The sequence below is a fragment of the Acartia tonsa genome, chromosome 5, assembly GCF_053477335.1.
Source record: "Acartia tonsa isolate MP-2025a chromosome 5, ASM5347733v1, whole genome shotgun sequence".
Classification (NCBI taxonomy): Eukaryota; Metazoa; Arthropoda; class Copepoda; order Calanoida; family Acartiidae; genus Acartia; species Acartia tonsa.
In genome coordinates this window covers 35,823,505-35,843,926 of record NC_137264.1, presented here as the reverse complement: position 1 = coordinate 35,843,926, position 20,422 = coordinate 35,823,505, and the positions used below count along the sequence as shown (strand labels likewise).

Here is a 20,422-nt window from a genome sequence, read left to right as displayed (position 1 = left end):
TAGGAGGTTTCTCCCCTAGAGTCTTGGGATAAAGACACAACAACAAATATTTAACATTATCAAATACCTATCTAAATATCTTTTTGAAATTTTCTTAATCTTATAATACAAAGTAGCTTGAAGTTTATCTGTCTGTTTGAAGCTTAAGATCTTGATAACCGCTGAACCCATTGAGCTCAATTTTCAGGGAATATACCTACTAGTTCTGTGGTAGTTTTAAACTATTTTCTTGGGGGTGGAACTACCCCAACACTCCCCCCCCCCCCAAATACAGAGAAACGGACCAACCACAGTTCATTACCTAGAGGCTTGGCGCGAAACCGCTAGTGTCTTATACAGCAAGTGAAAAATGCAAATGTAATGAAACCAAACCTTTTTTATGTATTTTTTTATGAAACTTTATCATTAAAGCGTCGACAAAAAGTCTAGCTTCTAAATGGTTATTATTGCCATTATAGTCTCATATTTATAAATAGGGGGATAGGACAATTGACAACAATTTAATTTCAGTTTTCAAAGATGAGGAAATAGAAATTCTATCTTTTTATGACTAAAGCTTTAAATATATAATTTAGTTCAAATTGATAAAATAATATAAATGCAGTGTTGTTATAGTGGTATAGACGTTATTTTATGAAAATTTAAACAAGAACAACAAAATTAAAAGTTTTTACAACAATATAAGCATGTTGTTTAAATGTCATTAGACTTTAATTTAGACACATTAATACTTATTATGCAAGCCACGACCACTTTTATGCAAAGCATTGTCAAAAGGATTCGTTGTTTTGACAAAAAAAGGAATATATATGCTTTTTATTATGTTAATAAATGGATTTTTTCCCCGAGTTGCACACTTTTGGTTGTTTTCAACTTACTCAATACTTATTTAGATATAGTTATAAAATCGCATCTTAACATATAAGCTACACATTTCAGTCTACTGGAGAAGTATTTAATCAAATAAAGTAGTAGTAAGGGTTTTGTCTGAATTTTAAGATTTCAATAAATACTGAACCGATTGGTTTCTCCAATGTTAGTGAAGCTTCACATAGGCCCTGGGATGGTTTTATACTATTTTTCTATCCTTCCTTACCCCAACTAATACAGCGCCCCTAGTCCGCTAGTAATTAATAAATGAAAGAGCAGGTACGCTACTGGGCCGGCTATATTAAGAATTGCATATGAAATTATTATCATTTTATTAGCTGATCAATATCATACAATGATGAGAGTTTAGCATAATTGTGGTTTTAACAGGAATTCGATGATAGGACAATCGGCGATAAACCCCACCTTCCCCCTCTAAATATATACGAATTCTGACTTTTGTAGATATAAATGGGGGGGGGGGAGGGGTGAAGATTGTAAAGTGATTGCCACCCTGATGTTTAACAAAAGAAGTAAAGAATAGAGAAATATCGCATTAATAGTCCATTTATTTCATATTATATTTTTCCTGAAAAGTTAAACCGGAGTATAAACTAAAAAACTTTTTTTTTGAAATTAAGCGATGCAGCCGCTAGCAAAGTATGAAGAAGTAAGCTGACCGTACTAAGTCTTTCAGATATATAATAAGCTTAATATCGCTGGATATTCTTTTAGTTTTTCAATATTGTAATCCTACGTTTTAGTGAATCTTTAAAAGAACTAAAATGGGGGTTTAACTGGTGGATAATGCGTGGCTTATGCTAGGCTTCCAAGCTTTGTTTGATTTATTTAATTAAGCAGTTTAAGATGTAACTTTTTTTCTTGTAATTTACTTAAAAGCTTCTATGGATGTTGACATAGTTATTTGTAGTAAAAAATGTATAGTTTGAACGTAAATGCACTATTTCAGAACATTAGCATTTTTTATAATTTATAATGTTCTGTTGGCAATGTTCAACACTTAGTTTAAGATGTTAAGAATATTAAATGCATGAAAACAAAATTATTTTGATAAAAATGTAGGAATTATGAAATAATGTTATAACAAGGATGATAAAAGTAGAGCGCAACAAATTAGAAAATTAGATAAAATAATTATACATGAAACTGCAACACTTTTAAAATTATAACACTGTTATTCTGATTGTAAAGTCACTGTGTTTTTAAATAAAGATTCCTTAAATAATTGTTAAAATTGGTAGGACCACGTTAACATGATATACAATTATAGTTATCAGTTCTGCAGTACATGCATACGTCCAGAATTGACCTTAACGTAAAATAGCTTCGCTATTAAAATTCATTTAGCATAATTTCTTGAGTGGAATGTTTTTTTTTAATTTCAAGGAAACTTTCATTCATTTTATATTAACCTTATTACAATTTTTTTGGCGGTTTGTCATGTATTATATAACTTCAAATATTATTCATTGCAATTGTAATAAAAACTTCAATTGCTTATAAATCATGAATTTATGAATATATATTGTATAACTTTAATTCATATAAATAAATTGAATAACATTAATTCATATTATTCACTATTCAAACCTTTTTGATAATATAAAAAATTACACTGTAATAAAAAATGAAGAACAATCAGTGTAATAGATATTCATATAAAAAAAAAAATTTAAATCAACATATCCGAATCAAACAAGTATGACAACATTCATGAAACCAAAGGTCAGAAAGCTTACTTTCATTCAATATAAAATAAAGAAATAAAGGTACTAAATGTTTAAATGCGGTTATTATAGATTTAAAATATTAATAATTATTTAGCAACTAACTTCTAAATGTCAAGATGTTTATATTAGAAATAATTACGGCTTTGAAACTTTTAAAATCTTAAAATATAAAAGTGTCATTTGAAACCAAAATAAATTAATATAAAGACTATAATTTTTCGTTGTTTACCTTGCCTAACTCAAAATTTTTAAAGAAAGGAACTTTTCCCTAAAAAGTGGTTTGCTTTTGTTAAATAATTGTTGTCAGTTTAATTTCAATTTAATGTTGCAACTCATTTTCTTATTTCATTTCATCATAACAAAAGTTTGGTGGTAGAATCCCTTATCTCAACAAATGACACCTACACCAACCCCTCTTATTTCCATGTAAATATAATTAAACTCCATACCATACATGGTAAGCTCTAAATAAACCTAACGGTCTATTCTATCTTATCTAATCGAGAATTAGAAAAAAACTAAGACATTCAAAAACAAGAAGTTGAAGGAGAACCCAGTAATAGTGTCTGACTGATTATGACGTAAAAAAAAAATTTAGCCAATGAGAGGTCATTATTGACCAATGGTAAAATTTATAGTGGCCTCTCATTGGCTAATTTTTTTTCTTACGTCATAATCAGTCAGACACTATTACTAGCTTCGTTGAAGGAGGGTTGATTAGGACCCTAGTGGCAATTGGAAGGACACTGCCAGGTTTGTTTGGTTTTCATTGAAAACAGTCAGGGTGGGGCTAAATTAGATATTTCTAATTTAGTTTTTAAGTAAAAATGTTTAAAAAAAGTAAAGATTTTCAGACTTCTTTCTATTTTAATGTAAGTTTCATATAAAAAAGGTTAATTTGATTAAAGTTACTGTTTTTTGTCTGGACTCTTAACTACAATACCTTCTTCCCTTATCTATACAACATAAGAGATTCTAAAAAAAGTTAACTTATTTCCACTGTCTAATCCCTTCATCCCAAGTAATTCATTCATCTTTTTAATTAGTTTGTCATCATTGCTATTCAATAATGAAAAAAAACATCGTTTTGCATTGATGAGAATTTTCCTATTTGTCATTATAAACTTTTTACCTAACTTATTTATTTTTTCAAGAAGGTTAATTAGTTTTTGTTTTGCTTTGGTTTCAGGTTTACTTGAAATTTTCTGACTCATTCTTTTATTTCTAGTGCCGTAGCTACTTAAGAATTAGTTTAGGTTAAGGGATGAACAAAAATTTTGGCTAACATTTTTTTTATCAATTATATAAAGTTTTAAATTGAAATTGTCTGATGACCTTAAGCCATAATGATTATGCAAAATATGCATAGAATAAAACACTATTTATTACTGTTAACATTGTATAAGCTTTAAACCATAAACAAGGAGAATTATGTCCATGATTAGCGCAGCAGTAAATAAGTACAGTAATCCTAAAATATAAAGTAGTTACTACTAAACAGATCGAGGTCTCTGTTAAGATTTTTTAGACCTTGGCAAGGTTTTGGACCATTTTATTTGTAGATCAAAATTTTGAGATGGGTTTAGGTTATTTTTCTACGACCTAAATAATTACCCCTGTAACATTATTTTATAAAGAAAAGGCATCTATGGCCTCTGTATTAAAATGGATAGGGAAGGGCAAAAAAATAGCCTATACCAACCAAAAATCTATGCGAAGCTTCTCTAAATAAAGAACTCATTCGGTTTGTTGATTATCAAAATCTTAAGTTACAGACCGAAAAACCTTACTACTTTATATCATAGGCTAATAAGGTATGCCCAATGTGATAATTGGTAATGTTCAATTTTGAACAATTTGTGTTTTTCTTTAAATTTTCAAATCTGCTATTAAAAATCAATGGTTGTAAATCTATATAAAGTGACAGACTTTTGTGAAACAGAAGCTGAATCAAAGATCAGCTGTGCTACTAAAAAGAATGGTTTAATTATACCATTTTTTTTTACAGCCAGCAGCTATAAAAAGTGTTATGAAAAGCAAAGCTTTTCTAAAAGTTGGAAGTTTAATTAGCAATTCGTCACTAATATTTAGCGAATCATTTCTACTAGTAGTTGGATGATTAGTTAGCAACGTCACTATGAATATTTGTCAGGGAGGGAGTGGATATTGGACTGCAAATTACCTTGATGGTTCCAAAAGTTTAAAAACCACATTTATCCTTTGCCTCTAAATTTGAGGACTTGATTTTAAACTGTGAGTGTCCAAACTTTTAAGCCATTGATTTTAATTACAGTAGGGTTAAAACCTCAATATATTTCATCAAAAACAAGTTGTGATTCCACTTTACATGACGCTATGGAAATCTATTATTCAATTAACAATCCCTTTATAATTTCCTACAAATTTATTGGATTAAACTGGATATCATGCCCTTTCTTTGATAACTCTTATATTGAATTAATTGCCCATTGTCCCCTCCCTTACTCCCTGAATTTTTGGTATATTGTCTTTTTCTTGATCTTTTTAAAAGCGAAGTTTTTCTATAATTAGGGTCGGTCCGTCCGTAACGGATAGCTTTTTTCGTTAATTTAGGCATGTTAGAATTGTCCTATCGATTTCAAATTTTGCTAGGTGATTCCTTTAGTAATTAGGTACGATTTAGAAAGCGTAGCAACTCTATAATCATTACCAAAATGTCCGTACGTCCATTTTAAACATGTTGATTTTTTTACTTTTTTAACAACTAATTTTTATGTGATCTAATCATCCGATTGATCTGATTTTTGGTATATTGATTCCTGGGACAACAAAGTATAATGTTATTAGCGAAGCAACTCTATAATCAAGTCCTAACCTCTGCAACTTTCAAGCAAAGATATAGTAGGCACAAAACCTCTTTCGCACGAGACACAGCTTGCACAAAGCTATCTGATTTCATCAAAACACAAAGACAGAAAAACACAAACTATAAAATTGAATGGTCAATTGAAAAACTAGCAAACCCTTACAATCAAAATTCCAAAAAATGCAATCTTTGCTTGACAGAAAGCTTCGAAATAATGAAAGCTTTCAAATCTAACATACAAACTTTAAAGACCAGAAATGAAATCTTCAGCAAGTGTCCACACAGAGAAAAGTTCCTTCTTTCAAAGTGCATGACGTGAAACATATTCAAAGCAGTATTTTTTTATATGATATGTATTAATTTGTAAATCTGCAAATGATAAATATGACCTATTTTTGTCTATTTAAAGATTCCCTTTAAACACCTCCCCCTTTATATAAAGATGTCAATTCCCCCCCAACCCCAAGAGGATATAGGCAGTAAAAAAAACCCGCAGGGGGCACAATTTTCTAACACTTCTTTCTCATTTAGTCTTTAAAAAGGATTCAAAATGCATGGACATATATCTTTTTAACTCTTATAATTGGAACTGATGATCTATTTTTATATAGAAACATATGTATTCCACCAATAAATAGTTAAGAAATTAAATGTGTTTATACATATAATAAATAAAAATGTAAGTATGTCCATGAACATAATCCTGTATAAAGCAGTTTTTCAACAAATTTACTTACAACTTTGCTTCGAATCTTATACATATATTCTGATTTTTCAGTTCTGACACCATATAAGTGTTAATGTCCGTTTGTCCTACTGTTTCAGTGCTTCGCTTTTATGAATGTTGTCATCCTTGTTAATTTGCCATTTAGGTCTAAAATGCTTATATTCTTATTTTAATGTAGCTAAGCTTTTATTGATGTTTTAATCATTGTTTCTCTGAAGTGTGTAAGAATTAGGCTTTATTGTCTACAAACAATTATTATATTAATAATCAATCAATAATTGAATAAAGTAATGAAATTTATAAATTAAGAGAACTATTTTTATTTATTTGTTAGGAGGTTAGATAAATCTTCTTGAGGATAAATATTATCCACCACAAAAATTTTCCAGTATCGCTTTGAAGCCGATTAATATCCGGTGGATTAGAACCAATTCTCAGCCATACTGAAAAATTTCCATAACATCGTATTATATCCAGTTTTCTACGAATATATTTTAAAGCCCGTGCCTTCGTCATCTCGGGGCTAAAAAATTGTTTTAATCTTATAAGTATACATTTTTATATCCACGGAAAGCTGTTTGTAATATTATGCGTTAAATAATTATACCAACCTTTGAAATTTAAAAATTGTATCTTTTACTTTTAAAACAACAAGGATGATTTTTTCCATAAAAGCCATAGTCAATAAATTAGAGCAAAAAATGAATGTACTTTGTGATAATTCTTGGAATTATTTGCAGAATGATTGTCTTATCGCCTAACTTTTTTGCAAATATAATTGCATGAAAATAGTTAAACATATGTACGTCTATTATTGCATGTCTATTTCAAGTAAAGAAAAGAAACAAAGACGCTTGGGTCCATTAAAATCCATTAAGAATACCCGTCTTAATATCCATTCGACTGATTGAGTTCTCCATTGTAGATTAGATTTATATGGCTCCCGGGATGGATCTAGGCTATTTTTATGTCTCCTTTCTTCCTTTACGAATAGAGATACCCTAATTGCTTGGGGCAAAGTCACTGGTACATTTACCATAATGCCAATTTTTAATTTATCTATTTAGATAAATAAAATTGCATATAAAGTTACTAATTAATATAAAAATAATGTATTTGGAAATTCTGACCAATTAGAGATTGTCTTATAACTATCAGCCCATCGGATTATAGGAAATCTAAGACTAACCACAGGGCTTCTTAAAAATCATCTGCCAAAAATATACAAAGTTAATTGTAAAGTAGCTTCATTACCAAAAAAAATATAAATAGTAAAATGTTAAGTTTTACCTTGAAATGGTGAGACATATATAAGGAATTAAATACATGAGTTTATAAAATGTCAACCATAGTACTAAATTATAATGTCATCGGAATACGTACATTATCATGTTACGAGTTTTCTATAAGACTTATCTTAAATATAAGATCTTAAAATGCAAGGTTTTGAAAATCTTTCTTAGGGTTATCCCAGGGTCTTAAACAACATTATCCCTGCAATATATAAAATTAGTATTATTGGTTAAAAAGTTTAGAATATATACTGCTAGTTTGAGTCAACCAATCAAATTTAACATAGGAGAACGGTCAGTTATGAACACGATATCTTATTTGTTGGCTAAACAATCCTTTGGATACTTAATGAATTCTGATTGAATGATACAAAACAGCAGTATCCAAACTTCTACACCAAAAGTGCATGATATGTTATATCCAAAGCTTTTAAGCCACCGAATGAAAGTACATGCTTTTAAAACTTGGGTCCCAGTATAAATTGCAGTCAAATGTACCCTCCCTTCCAGGCCAATATGAACCATAAAAAGAAAAATGTTGCATTTTAAATTTTAGCAATTTTTTTGATATCTTTAAATGACATCATCACATGATAATTGATAAAGTAGCAAAAGCACCAATAAAAACATTCTAGAAAATTTCTTATTTTTAACAGGAATAAAGATTAGATCAGAATTTTTTTAAATCCCTATTTTTTCACCGTGCCAAAAAGCCCCTTTAGTCTATATTTTGCTCAGAAAATAAACCCCGGAGGGACCCTAACCTTGCGTAGCTTTCCTTAACCATACCTTATCAAGTCGATCATAAAACATGCAAAACAAATTCGTTTTTCTTGAAGTGGTCGTATGCTCCACTCGTGATTACAGGGGATATTACTGATCAGATTAACAGAGGGTCAACAGGATATCACGAGCTAAACCAGCCGCAACTAATAAAAATACTTTATTGGGTATCCTATTCTAATTATTAGCAACTGAATCATAATCCTTATCCTATAATATATCCTTCTATATAAAGTAGTAAGCTCATTTTTGTCTGTAGCGAAGGATCTTGCTAACTGCTGAACAGATATGGTCCTACGTTACAGTAAAGCTTCAAAGTGGTTTCAGGCTATTTCTATTCATAAAAAGTCTGTGCATGGTTTTAGGCTATTTTTCTGCCTATTTATATCCCTTTAAATATACAGCCCCTAGATGCTAGTGGCGCCCCCGCTAGTTTATAATACAAAGTAGAATGATGTCTGTCCGTCCCTCCATCCTTCTGTCTGTCTGTACTTCTGTCCGTCCCTTAAGATCTCGGTAACCACTGAACCGATCGTATTTTACTCTTCAGGTAATATACTTACTGGTCCTGTGTTGGTTTTAGGCTATTTTCTTTGGAGGTGGGACACCCACAACCCCCATACAAAAAAATCCCTCCCCCCCCCCCCATTTTTTTCCAAATTTTTTTTTAATTACCCCTTGGGGCAAAGCCCCTAGAGACTAGTGGCGAAGCTGCTAGTATAATATAAGGGTTTTTGTCTGTAGTTAAAGTTATAAGAAATTGTTGGTCCGAATACTTTGCAGTTTTGAAAAAGCTTTATAATTGTCTTGGGGCGGTTTTGGACTATTTTCCAAAACTCTATCCTCCCGAAGAGTCTAGGGGCGATATGTATAAAAAGTAACAGATGTCTATTTGTGTTTCTGTCTATCTAAAGCAAAGGATCTCGCAAACCGATGTACATTTATGATTCTCCTTTACAGTGATGTTTATTATAGGTCCAAGGAAAATTTGTATTTATTTAAAGGGTGGGTACATAAGCATCCCACCCTAGAGAAAAAAATGCCCCCTCCCCCTCAAAATACTCTATTCTTATAAAATTGAAGGTTGAGGGTCGACTTCCTCCCTTTAACCCTCTTTCCTCAAGTTGTAGAGGTTAGTGGCCATAGGAGGCTGCATGTAAAAAATTAACTAAGAATCAGGCTCAAAGATTCTGCAAGATTGAATTAAAATAAGACCAAACCTTTTTGGCACAAAAAGTTTCTTTCAATTTTCAAATTTTCATGCAATTTTCCTCGCCAATTTTAGTTTTAAAAAATATTTTTCAGCAGCGCAGCAACTAGATAGTAAGTTTTTGGTTTAGGTTTAGAATCCATGACTCTAGAATAGTTTTGTCTTTATGTAGTTTTCTTTACTTTAAGAGTTAAGACTCTAGGGGCTAGGTGTCGTTTCAGGTACTAGACCTCCACGCACCTTGAAACATACATTCAATACTTATGATTGCGTTGTAAAGCGTCCATTCACCCATCAGACAACCAACTCTCTGAGATGCACGACCTTTGTCTGAGAAGTCCCAACTGCGCATGGTAGCGAGTTGCGCCTGTTTTGGACCAAGGCATTCCCCCCACTCTAACTATTTACGTCGCGCATCTGACATAGTAGCAGTGGGAACCATTATTACGTCTTTAGTTATGACGCGGTGTCGGACCGAGATTCGAACCTATCACCTTCCCGACGACGAGCGGATGCGCTACGTGTTGAGCCACGGTCGCGGGTTAGTTTTCTTTACTTACGTCATAGTCATTCAAATCAAACTTATTTTCTTAATGTCACACGATTTAAATTTAATTTCTATATTACAGTTCACCTTTCTCTTTTCATTTACATTTATTTTAAAAGATTGTTGTTGCTGCTCCGCTTTGCATATTGATAATTTTCCCTGTTGAAATAAAATTGTTTATTGCACGGGTATCTTGTAATCCTATTCTTTCTATAATAACAAGGCATGATAAAGGGATAGAAAAATGGGATGAAAAATAAATCTTACATTAAAATAGTTTAAGTTACCATCTGAAAAAATCTATGATCTATCTATTTACTACTATGATAAACAAAATTGTCCCTTGGTTGGTTACATTGTTACTTTGTAGACCCCGATCAAGATTAGCCAATCCCCTAACGAGTAAAAAAAAAACTTCAGTTTGCTAAAAAAAATCCACTTAACTGTCCTCTCCCTCCCTGGATAAAATTAATACCTAACACTTTTTTTTTATATTTTTCTTAAACACTCACATTTTAAAAGAATTTTTTTGTAAAGTTTCTAATAATTAAAAACAATTATTTTGATTTATTTTCTATTATGTATTGTAAGAAAAATTTATTAAAGTGTGTACAGAAAAAGTTTTACTTTTAAAAGTAAACAAAGTATTTAATTATAATTATTTAAAAGAAGGGTAGGAGCCTTGGCATTAAAGTAACAGGTGGTTGTAGTAGACTTCATATTCTAACTTTTAGAAAAAGTCCAGTAAACATTTAACAAAAAAACACGTATAAGTGATTGTATATGCCATTGTCCTTTCCATACATAGCAAAATCTACAATTGTATATAAGTTTCTAAACACATTTTAAACATTGTTGTAAGGGTATAACTGCCTTCTGCCTGAGATTACCTAAAATTGGCATAATTAACCAATTTTGCGATGATTTGTGTTGCGTCCAACTTAATTCTCTGTTATTGCGTCAAAATTAATTTAACCCCATACAAAGATTATACATAAATGCATTTAATTTAAATTTGAGTTCAATATTTTAAGGCATAGATTAGAAAACATGATTTAAGAACACTATTTAAACAGTAAATCAGGATGTCCGTGGTCTGTGTGTGCTGAAGCATATTGCTAACAGCTGAACGGATATGGTTCTCCTTTACAATGTAGCTTCTTATAGGTCCAGGGAAAGTGATACCTATTTTGGTGGAGGTTAATACCAATCTCCCAAGAAAAATTCTTTTATATTTTTTTACTTGTTTGAAATTTATTTTTTTCAACAATTTTTTCTGTATTATGATTTTTATAGGTATAAATACAGCAAGCTCACTTTTACTGCGATAGTTATGTATTAAATAAAGCGTAGGCATTTGAAACTAGGTTTCTGTGAAGTCTAATTATTTGTTTGGTATTAGATAAATATAAATTAAAGCCATATTTAACATATTTTCAGAAATTCCAAGTTTTTAAAAGGATGTAAAACGCCTCTTCAAAACTTTATTTTCAATGTTAAAAACACTGTAAAGCAATAGCTTTTTTGCGCAACTACCCTATATATACTCTACGGTTTGAATTAAATTATCATAAAAATACTATGTGTATAACTGCTCTTTAAAAATGGTAAAAAGAAGGAAAAAATTTCATTAATAATTTACAAAATTCCATCCAGTGTCGTACACAGGGTTTTATCACGGGGTTGTAAACCATAAGGTTAAAACATGGCTAACCTAATTTCAATTTTAAGAGGTTGTTAATTGACCCCTAACTACAACCCATTTTCACTTAAGATTTGAAAATAAAACGAGAACAGTAAAAGTGTCTGACTATGACGTCAGAAAAAATTAACAATTAACCAATAAGAAGCCAATATTCACTGTGGTAAAATATATAGCGGCCTCTCATTGGTTAATTGTTAATTTTTTCTGACGTCATAGTCAGACACTTTTACTGTTTTCAATAAAACTGAGAAATTTTAACTAATTGAAAGCTGAGCATCTAAAACTTGTTGAATACTTTAAATTTTAATTAAAGTCTATTCACAGAAATATGATTAATGGGAATATTACTTAGTGAGCGTTAAACCAACGTTAGAGAAATTTGTGTACTTAAAACTAAAAAAATATCTTATTTTTTTTTCTTTTAAAAATATTCTTATAACTTTTATATATTTATATACTATTATCAAGAATGACAACAACTTTCATAAGCAAACCAAAAATATAATAATTAAATAACAAAAAATTCCAAATAGACTGACAGACATTGTCAAGGCTCTGGTGTTATTTAATAATTAATAATTAAAAACATACCAATATAAGCAAATCAAGGTACAGACTATATCTCTGGAAGGTATAGACACCCCCCCCCCCCCCCCAATGGTCTCCACAGAGGTTAGAATATGAATAAACTTTCCATTCCACATTATTTTTAATTCATTTCGTTCAATTAATTGTGGGGCTCAACAGGCACTATGTGTGAAAGCACCACTCTTTTGTAAATATGCATCAACACTGTGTACGTAATTATATATTTGTATAAATGTAAAGTTTGTCAACCCTTGCAAGGCCTTGCAATAAGATAAAAATCTTGTAAAAGACAAATTGATGTTACAACAATAGATGGGAATAAAAGCTCACATTTTTTGCACCAAGGGCGTATTCTTAGCCTATTTTAGGGGGTTACAAGAAAACTGAAGTTGCTCTAGCTTGAGTGAATAAACATTGAACAAAGGTTGACAACATTCAAGAAGAGTGGGATTAAAAGTGCTAAGCGATAATTTGATTTTTTACATATTGTGATAGTTGCTGAATTGATAGTTATTTATCGGGGCTAATAAAACTAGCTTTAATCTTATAATTTTGCATTTAATTTCAGTGGAAAATTTTCTGTAATACGATTCTACACATTATTTTTCAGTATGACTGAGAACCGGCTCTAATCTGGCTGATATTAATCGGTTTTAATGCCATACTGAAAAGGATTTATAACTTTTAAAATTACAGAGAAAAATATACTAAAAAATCTAATTGTGTTAAATATTATGGATTGATTTACTTCCATTTAGTCCACCAATTTAAGAAATGTTTAATTACTTTATCCAACACAAATTTCTTTATCATTTTTATAATATTAATTTTTTTTAAGTTGACAAAATCTCATTTTTCTTTCCCTGAATACGCCAATGTCAGGTTAAAGATAAAGATAGATGTTGAGACATAATGAAGACATGAGATGAGCCCATAAAACAAGGAAAAGCTGAAGATAGAAACGAAAGAAAAGAGCTGCCATTTGAAAGTAAAATCAAAACCAACTATATCATAAAATGACTTATCTAACGGAATTTAATCATATCTAAAACCTATTTAATGAAAACTTAAATCTGTTTACAGACAAGATTTAAAATTATTAAAAATTCCAAAGAAAAACTACAACATACATAAGAAGCAAGGAGCTAAAAATCTTAAATAGACACACAAAAAAGGACTTTGTTCAAAGATCATAAAAAATGAGAGAAATTAAAAGAAAATAAAGAAATCTTTCAAAAAATAATATTTATATCTTTTATGGCATGACCGTCAGACCGACGTTGTATGCTGGATTCTCTGCGATAAGGGGTCTCAAAGCAAAAAATCTGCAGTTTATCCTAAATACCACTCAAGAATATTCAATTTCTCTCATAGCGTTACAGACTAACTAAAGGACGAACAGACAGACAAACTGAATTAAAGAGTAGCTTCCCTATTTAAAAGTACTTTCATTTTAAACAAATACGAGAATCTTAGCTAAAAAGTTATTGAGATGCTTCGCAGGTGAAAAGGGTGGGAACGGTTAAAAAAGAGGTTGGTTATATAATTAGGCATAACAAATGAAAACCATGATAAATTCAAGACAATTCATTGCATTTAAGATTGTAGATAAAAACATTGTCTTAGATTTGATTTCTTTTCACTAAACCATGAGGATGTGCCACTAGCCAAAGGGATGTTAAATTTTGCTTTAAAAAATTAATCTAAGCATTTTGGGTTAGAAAAACTCTTTACCAGGAACATTAATCAGCTTTTCTAGATATAAGCTATTTATAAAATAGTATGATTTTTCTTGTCTGAAGCTTAAGATTTCGTTAAATACTGGATGGTTTTAGCCTCCTTTATTTTATTTGGGTGGTTTAAAGCTATTTTAAGCCCATACACCTTTAAATACAGTGTCCCTAGATTTATCTTAAGAATTCTAATTGTTTAAAAAGGGACTTATAAGAATGAAATGAAAAAATGGACCTTTAGTTAAAAAATGTGTAAATTAAACGATTGTTCAATGTTCAACGAGATTTTGGATTTTTCTTCCATATTTATAAATGTCTAATGTTAACACCAACAAAGATTTGTAGAGTAGCTTTGCCACCAATGATATCGGTACGTAAAGAGTAGGGTACGACTATAGTTCAATTCACCTTATACACTAGACTAATAATTTCCAAAAAAAAAACATTCAAAGGTATAAAACATTCATACATGCAAAACTCAACAACTCAAATAATTTAGCAAATAAATAATAACGATTATAGAGTGACAGTGCTTTTAATGTTTAACCATTTAGAAATCTTAACTATACTTAGTTTTCCTCTGTTAAAAATTAGTATGAAATATTTAGGCAATATATATAATCGTCCTAGGAGTCACCGATAACATTAGAATCAAATAAGTGTTTCTTTCTTTCTTAAGTGTAATTATAAAATTACTAATATACCTAATTTTTACAAGAATTTTTAAGCCTTCAAACAGAAGGAGATTCTTATGTGCTTAAATTTGCCATATAAGCCAACCTTTATGGAGAAACAAACAGACATATCCTAAGAAACAGAAAAGCTTTGCTTTTCAAAATATCACAAATTGGCAATACAGATGCTAAAGCAGGAATACAGGGATATAACAATGGGAGGTAAATTAATCCTAAAAATGTTTAAGTGAACCCTATAAAAAAATGATGCATTGTATTGTAGTGTCAATAGATGTCTTGCATATAGTCAATCTAAATATATTGATAATATTTATGTCGACTATATAGCTTTCACAAAAAGGGGTAAAGGCTGACGTAATATGGACACAACGACAATTTATTGACACTAAAACTACATTAATCATTGTTTGATAGGAAAATTCTGTCATTTGCATTTTATAACTTTCAAGGAAAAAGAACAGTTTTGAATTATTTTAAGTTGAATTATCTCCTGCCTTGCTGTGAAAACTATAGCAATGCTTTTCATCCCATAAAATAATTATTAAAACCAAAATTCCAAGCCACAGTTACAATTTAGTATGCATATAGTTTTATTGGAGCAATATTTACTATGAAAAAATAAAAGTACATTTTGTATAAAAGTAGTCTGCAAAATTTGTCTGTCTGTGTGTATTTTTATACTTAAAGATATGGCTAACCGCAGGATCGACTATAATTTCTTCGTGTAATGGCTTCTAAAAAATTACCCCAATGAATTATTAATCGATTAAAAAAACAAAAATCCTCTTAAGGCTATAAGCAAATCCGCAAAAAGGTCTTTTAGCAAATGATCTAATAAAGATTTCTTAAGTCGAAATTAAGCAATTTAATATAAAAATGATAAACTTTGTAATATTATATGATTTGTTTTCAAAGTCGTCTTAAATTAGATTTGATCTGAAACTATCGGCCTTAAAACAATAAAATAAAAACATATGAATATGAATAAAATTAATAATGATTACTATTCATAATCTTTCTATGTTAAGCAGTTTTTTTAAATTCATTAGACATACAATAGGAGCCATTGTTTGAAACTAATTGTATAATTATTATGAATAGTTTGATTTATTTGGTCATTATAAGTAGCAATAATTCTCTACAAGTATATGGTATGTTGGTCAAGCTGTAAAATGATATGACGTCACACTTAAATTTAAAGTTGTTTTGATCTGATTATAGAGAAATAGATCTTATGAAAAAATGGCTATTTCTGGATAAATTAAAGAAGTACTAAACCTTGTTTATATGAAAAAGGATTTTTTGTCCTTGAGAGGCGCCGCAGCAATAACAAAAGTAAAAAAATAGAAGGAAGTATGAACATTTTTAAATTATAGATCAGCTTCGCTATTGATAAAATACTTTACTGCTGTTTAATTTATCATGCTTGTTATTTTCTACCCTTATTGAAAGCGAAGCTTTTCTATATTAAGGGTCGGTCCATGGGTTAAAATTGTCCTATCGTTTTCAAACTTTACATGGTGATTCCTGTAGTAGTTAAGTAGGTACGATTTAAAGGGCGTAGCAACCCTATAATCGTTACCAGAATGTCCGTACGTCTATTTTAAACATGTTGATATAATTATTCTATTGATCTATTTTTTTGGAACATTGATTCCTAGGACAACAAAGTACAATGTTATAAGCGAAGCATCTCCATAATTAAGTCATAAAAATGTAAGTATGTCCTTAAACATTATCCTGTATATAATTAGTTTTTCAAGAAATTTTCTTAAAATCTTGTTTCGACTTTAATAGATTTATATTCTGATTATTTAGTTCTGACACTCTACAAGTGTTAATGTTCGTTTGTCCTACCGTTTCAGAGCTTCGCTTTTATGGATGTTGTCATCCTTGTTATAATACAATTGTTAGCAAGTCTGAATATTAGTTTGGCGTAGACATAATTAGGATACTTTTTACTGATACTTTTTAATCAATTAATATCATTATTATGTAAATAGTACATTTTTTGCAAGAAACAAGGTTTATTACAATCATTAGTAGCCAATAACAGAAATATCAATAACTCTTAATAAAATATCCAGAAAATTTTGGTGTAGTCTTTTTCGTGGCAACGACTCTTAAGGTGCATTTAGTCGTATTTTCACAGTAGCTTCTGATAGGTTATTTTAGGTTAGGTTAGGTATAGTTGCCACGGAAGGTACTATACCCGAAAATTTAATCAGACTCTTTATATCAGTAAAATATTTTTTTCATTCAGTTTGGCAATCTTACTAAGCAGATAGAAAATTATCCGGCAGAAATCAAATTTAGCCCAAAGCATTATTGAGATGGTCAGACAATATATGAGTTGTAGATTAGAAGATGCTCGTTGAGCAGAGGAATATTCCAAGAAAATCTGGTTGTCTTACTTTGAATGTTTAGAAGGGGAAAAAAGAAAATTTCGCCATTGTTAGCTTATGCCAGAGAAATTTTCTCAAATCTTCCATCCTATCTAGATTTGTTTCATTATTCTATCCACATTAGTATGTACTTACTTATGCATTAAAAATATCATTATGTCCAAACTATGTCAGCTATAGCCACTTTTATTTTATGCCATAAAGTCGACATAATCCATTGAATTCAGTTTGAATAAAACATTACTACAATTTAAGACAAAGGTATATGACTAACGGAATGGAAGAAAACATTGTCAATTATAGTGTAGCGTCGCCAATGAAATCTTTGCATTTTTAATTACAGATTTCTTTGGTTTTGAGTCAGCATTTGATTAATTAATATTTGACAACAAAAATGTTATTTTCTACATTTTTTCGCAAAAGTAAAATTACTGATTGTTTACGAAACGCATCCAATAACGATTGACCTTTAAAATATGGCTGAGTTTTTTCCTTGCCTTAAGTTTCGAATTTTATTGTCAAAGCTACTTTATAACTCTAAAAATCAGCATGTAAGCTTCGTCCAAGTATGTCCGATTGAGAATTTTACCTAACACTCCCATTAAATTGCCCTTAAATTTCACCATCTGGAAAAACCCTGTGCGCGCAAAATTTATAGAGTAGTTATTAAAAAAATAAATATAAAATGCAACTATTAATTTTTCTCTGTCCTTTATTATAAACTTTTTGTCAGCTTGTCATTGCTGCTCTACTAATGGACAAAATTTCCCTTGTTTTGTTATTGGGTGCATTCAAAGTATGTCAAAACTAATTATTCCAAACAAATCGGTGCCGTCCAGAATATTGATAAGTGCACCACCGTCCCCCCCCCCTCTCCTATTTTCATTTTTAAAATAGTATCTTTAACCTATTCTGGGAGCTCTAAAAATGCGGGGGCCCTCATAATTCTTATTCTATCCTAAACTTGCTTAAAATTAACATTGAACAGTTCGTATGTGGTCCATTTTTGGGCAATGTGAAATTGCCAACAAATTAAATATTATTCAATTATCTTTTTTTTCATTTCTGCTACAAACTACGAGTTTATCTCTCTCTCTCTCTCTCTCTCTCTCTCTCTCTCTCTCTCTCTCTCTCTCTCACTCACTCTCTCTCTCTCTCTCTCACTCACTCTCTCTCTCTCTCTCTCTCTCTCTATCTCTCTCTCTAATTCTCTCTCTCTCTCTAATTCTCTCTCTCTCTCTCTCTCTCTCTCTCTCTCTCTCTCTCTCTCTCTCTCTCTCTCTCTCTCTCTCTCTCTCTCTCTCTCTCTCTCTCTCTTCTCTTCCTATCTCTTTCTGTTTAACTGTTTGTTTTTTCTATGCATATTTATCTGTTTAGTATATCTTTCTTAAAAATAAACAAATAGCCTTTTCGTTTCCTTTAATCAAAACCTTTCTTATATTATTTTACAATATTCTATCAATCTTAATTTCTTTCTCTCTCTCATTCACTCTTTCTCCCTCTTCCTTTCTTTTATCCTTTTCTTTCGCTCTCTTTGTAATTGCATTTCGGGTGCAACGAGTAAAATCGTATCCAGAGAAGCAAGGCCAGATACGGTTTAATGTATCTATATTTTCAAATCTTCGTTCTACTCTATAGGTCTGTATTGGATGTCTGTTATTCTTCCTTCAATTAAATATGCAATAGCTTTCTATTTTAATACAATTATTATTTTTCTTATATTCCTTCAAAACTGTTTTTATCTAGTGAATTAGAACCGGTTCTCATCCATACGAAAATATTATGTCTAGCATCGTATTATATCCAGATTACTGCGAATATTAAAATGTACAATCATACGATTAACACCAGTTTTTTTTGCCCGTAACTTCGGCATCTCGAGGCTAAAAAACTGGTTTTAATCTCATAATTGTACATTTTTATCCGCGGAAAGTTGTTTATTACCTAAATTTTCAGTATCGCTCTACTATATATGTAAGGCATACATACAAAATATGTCACTCATGTAATTATTGCTTAGCTAGAGGCGTTTATACCTTATAATAAAACATTTATGTAGTTGTATTAATTTAGGGTAAATTTCACATACAGTGATTTATATACAATACCTGCAAAAGTAAAGATTTGTCAATAAATTTACAAAAAAAACTAAGAATTGCCTCAGGGAAAAAATGTAATGGCTCCACATCCCCTGTAATATGCACAAGATGAATTTGATTTTTGTTTAGGCACACCTAGAAACCAGCAATTTTTTGGGCAGTGCAGTTCCTCTATAACTAGAGCCTGTCAGCACGTCTGTGTAAGTTGAAATAGTGGACTATATATTTTTCTCTTTTTTAAAAAGTTACAAACAAAGATTGGTTAAAACATATTAAGTTATCTAAGTTATATATCATAATTAGTAATTTGTCAGCAATACCTCCCGAATATTGAAAATAATGTCTTCAAATTCAAACACCAATTGATATAAATTTTTAACCCAAGCCAGGGATGTAAAAGCATTTTATTTTTTGCGGGATGTTTAGTAAAATAAGTGGTTTCAAAGATTTAATACCCCTTTGCCCCCACCCTAGAAGTTTATGCCCCAAGCTGATCTGTTTTCTTATAAATGCATCTTTAATATGTTTTGCTTGTTTTTTGCTGCGCTTCTTTATGGACCTTGTTGATCTTGTTTTTTTTAGTTTCCCTGTTCCCCATTCCCAATGCAATGATGCTCAGGATAAAATTTTATGTCGACAAAATATTATTATTTATGTTTTACAAATGAAACGTTATTTTCAATATAGATAATACATACTTTAAAATATACAGTGAGGATAATAAGGGAATTAACAATTAATCGGTGCTTTCACTTAAATCAAATCTTGACCACCCACCCCCTATTTCTAATTTTTACTCTCCTAAAAAAGAACTTATCCAAATAAATATTAAACTTTTATCGATAATAAAACAACATAACTACATAAAAAAGTTATTCTGCTTACCGACTGTTTCAAGGATCTTTTGCTTGAGACAAAAAATAAAACTCTATAGATAATATGTTTAAATTTTTAGTTATACTCATCAAACCCGACTATTATTGTCTACTTAATTTCCCCTGTAGAAAAATAGCAAGCAAGCAAGCCTAACAAATTCTTTTGGGTTCAAATCAAGTCAGAGATTACAAGGTGTTCATTCAAACAAACAAAATAGTTAGACTCGTTTAATAGATGGGATGTTGCAACACGTCCTAAGACAGATTAAAAAAGGTTTCCGAGCCATACTAATAAAT

At 30.4% G+C, this 20,422-nt stretch overlaps 1 protein-coding gene across 2 annotated transcripts in view; it reads right to left on the bottom strand.

Annotated features, from left to right (window-relative positions):
- The window catches only part of LOC145319365 (uncharacterized), a 61,398-nt gene that overhangs the window by 39,683 nt on the left and 1,293 nt on the right, over positions 1-20,422 (bottom strand). The window lies entirely within an intron of this gene.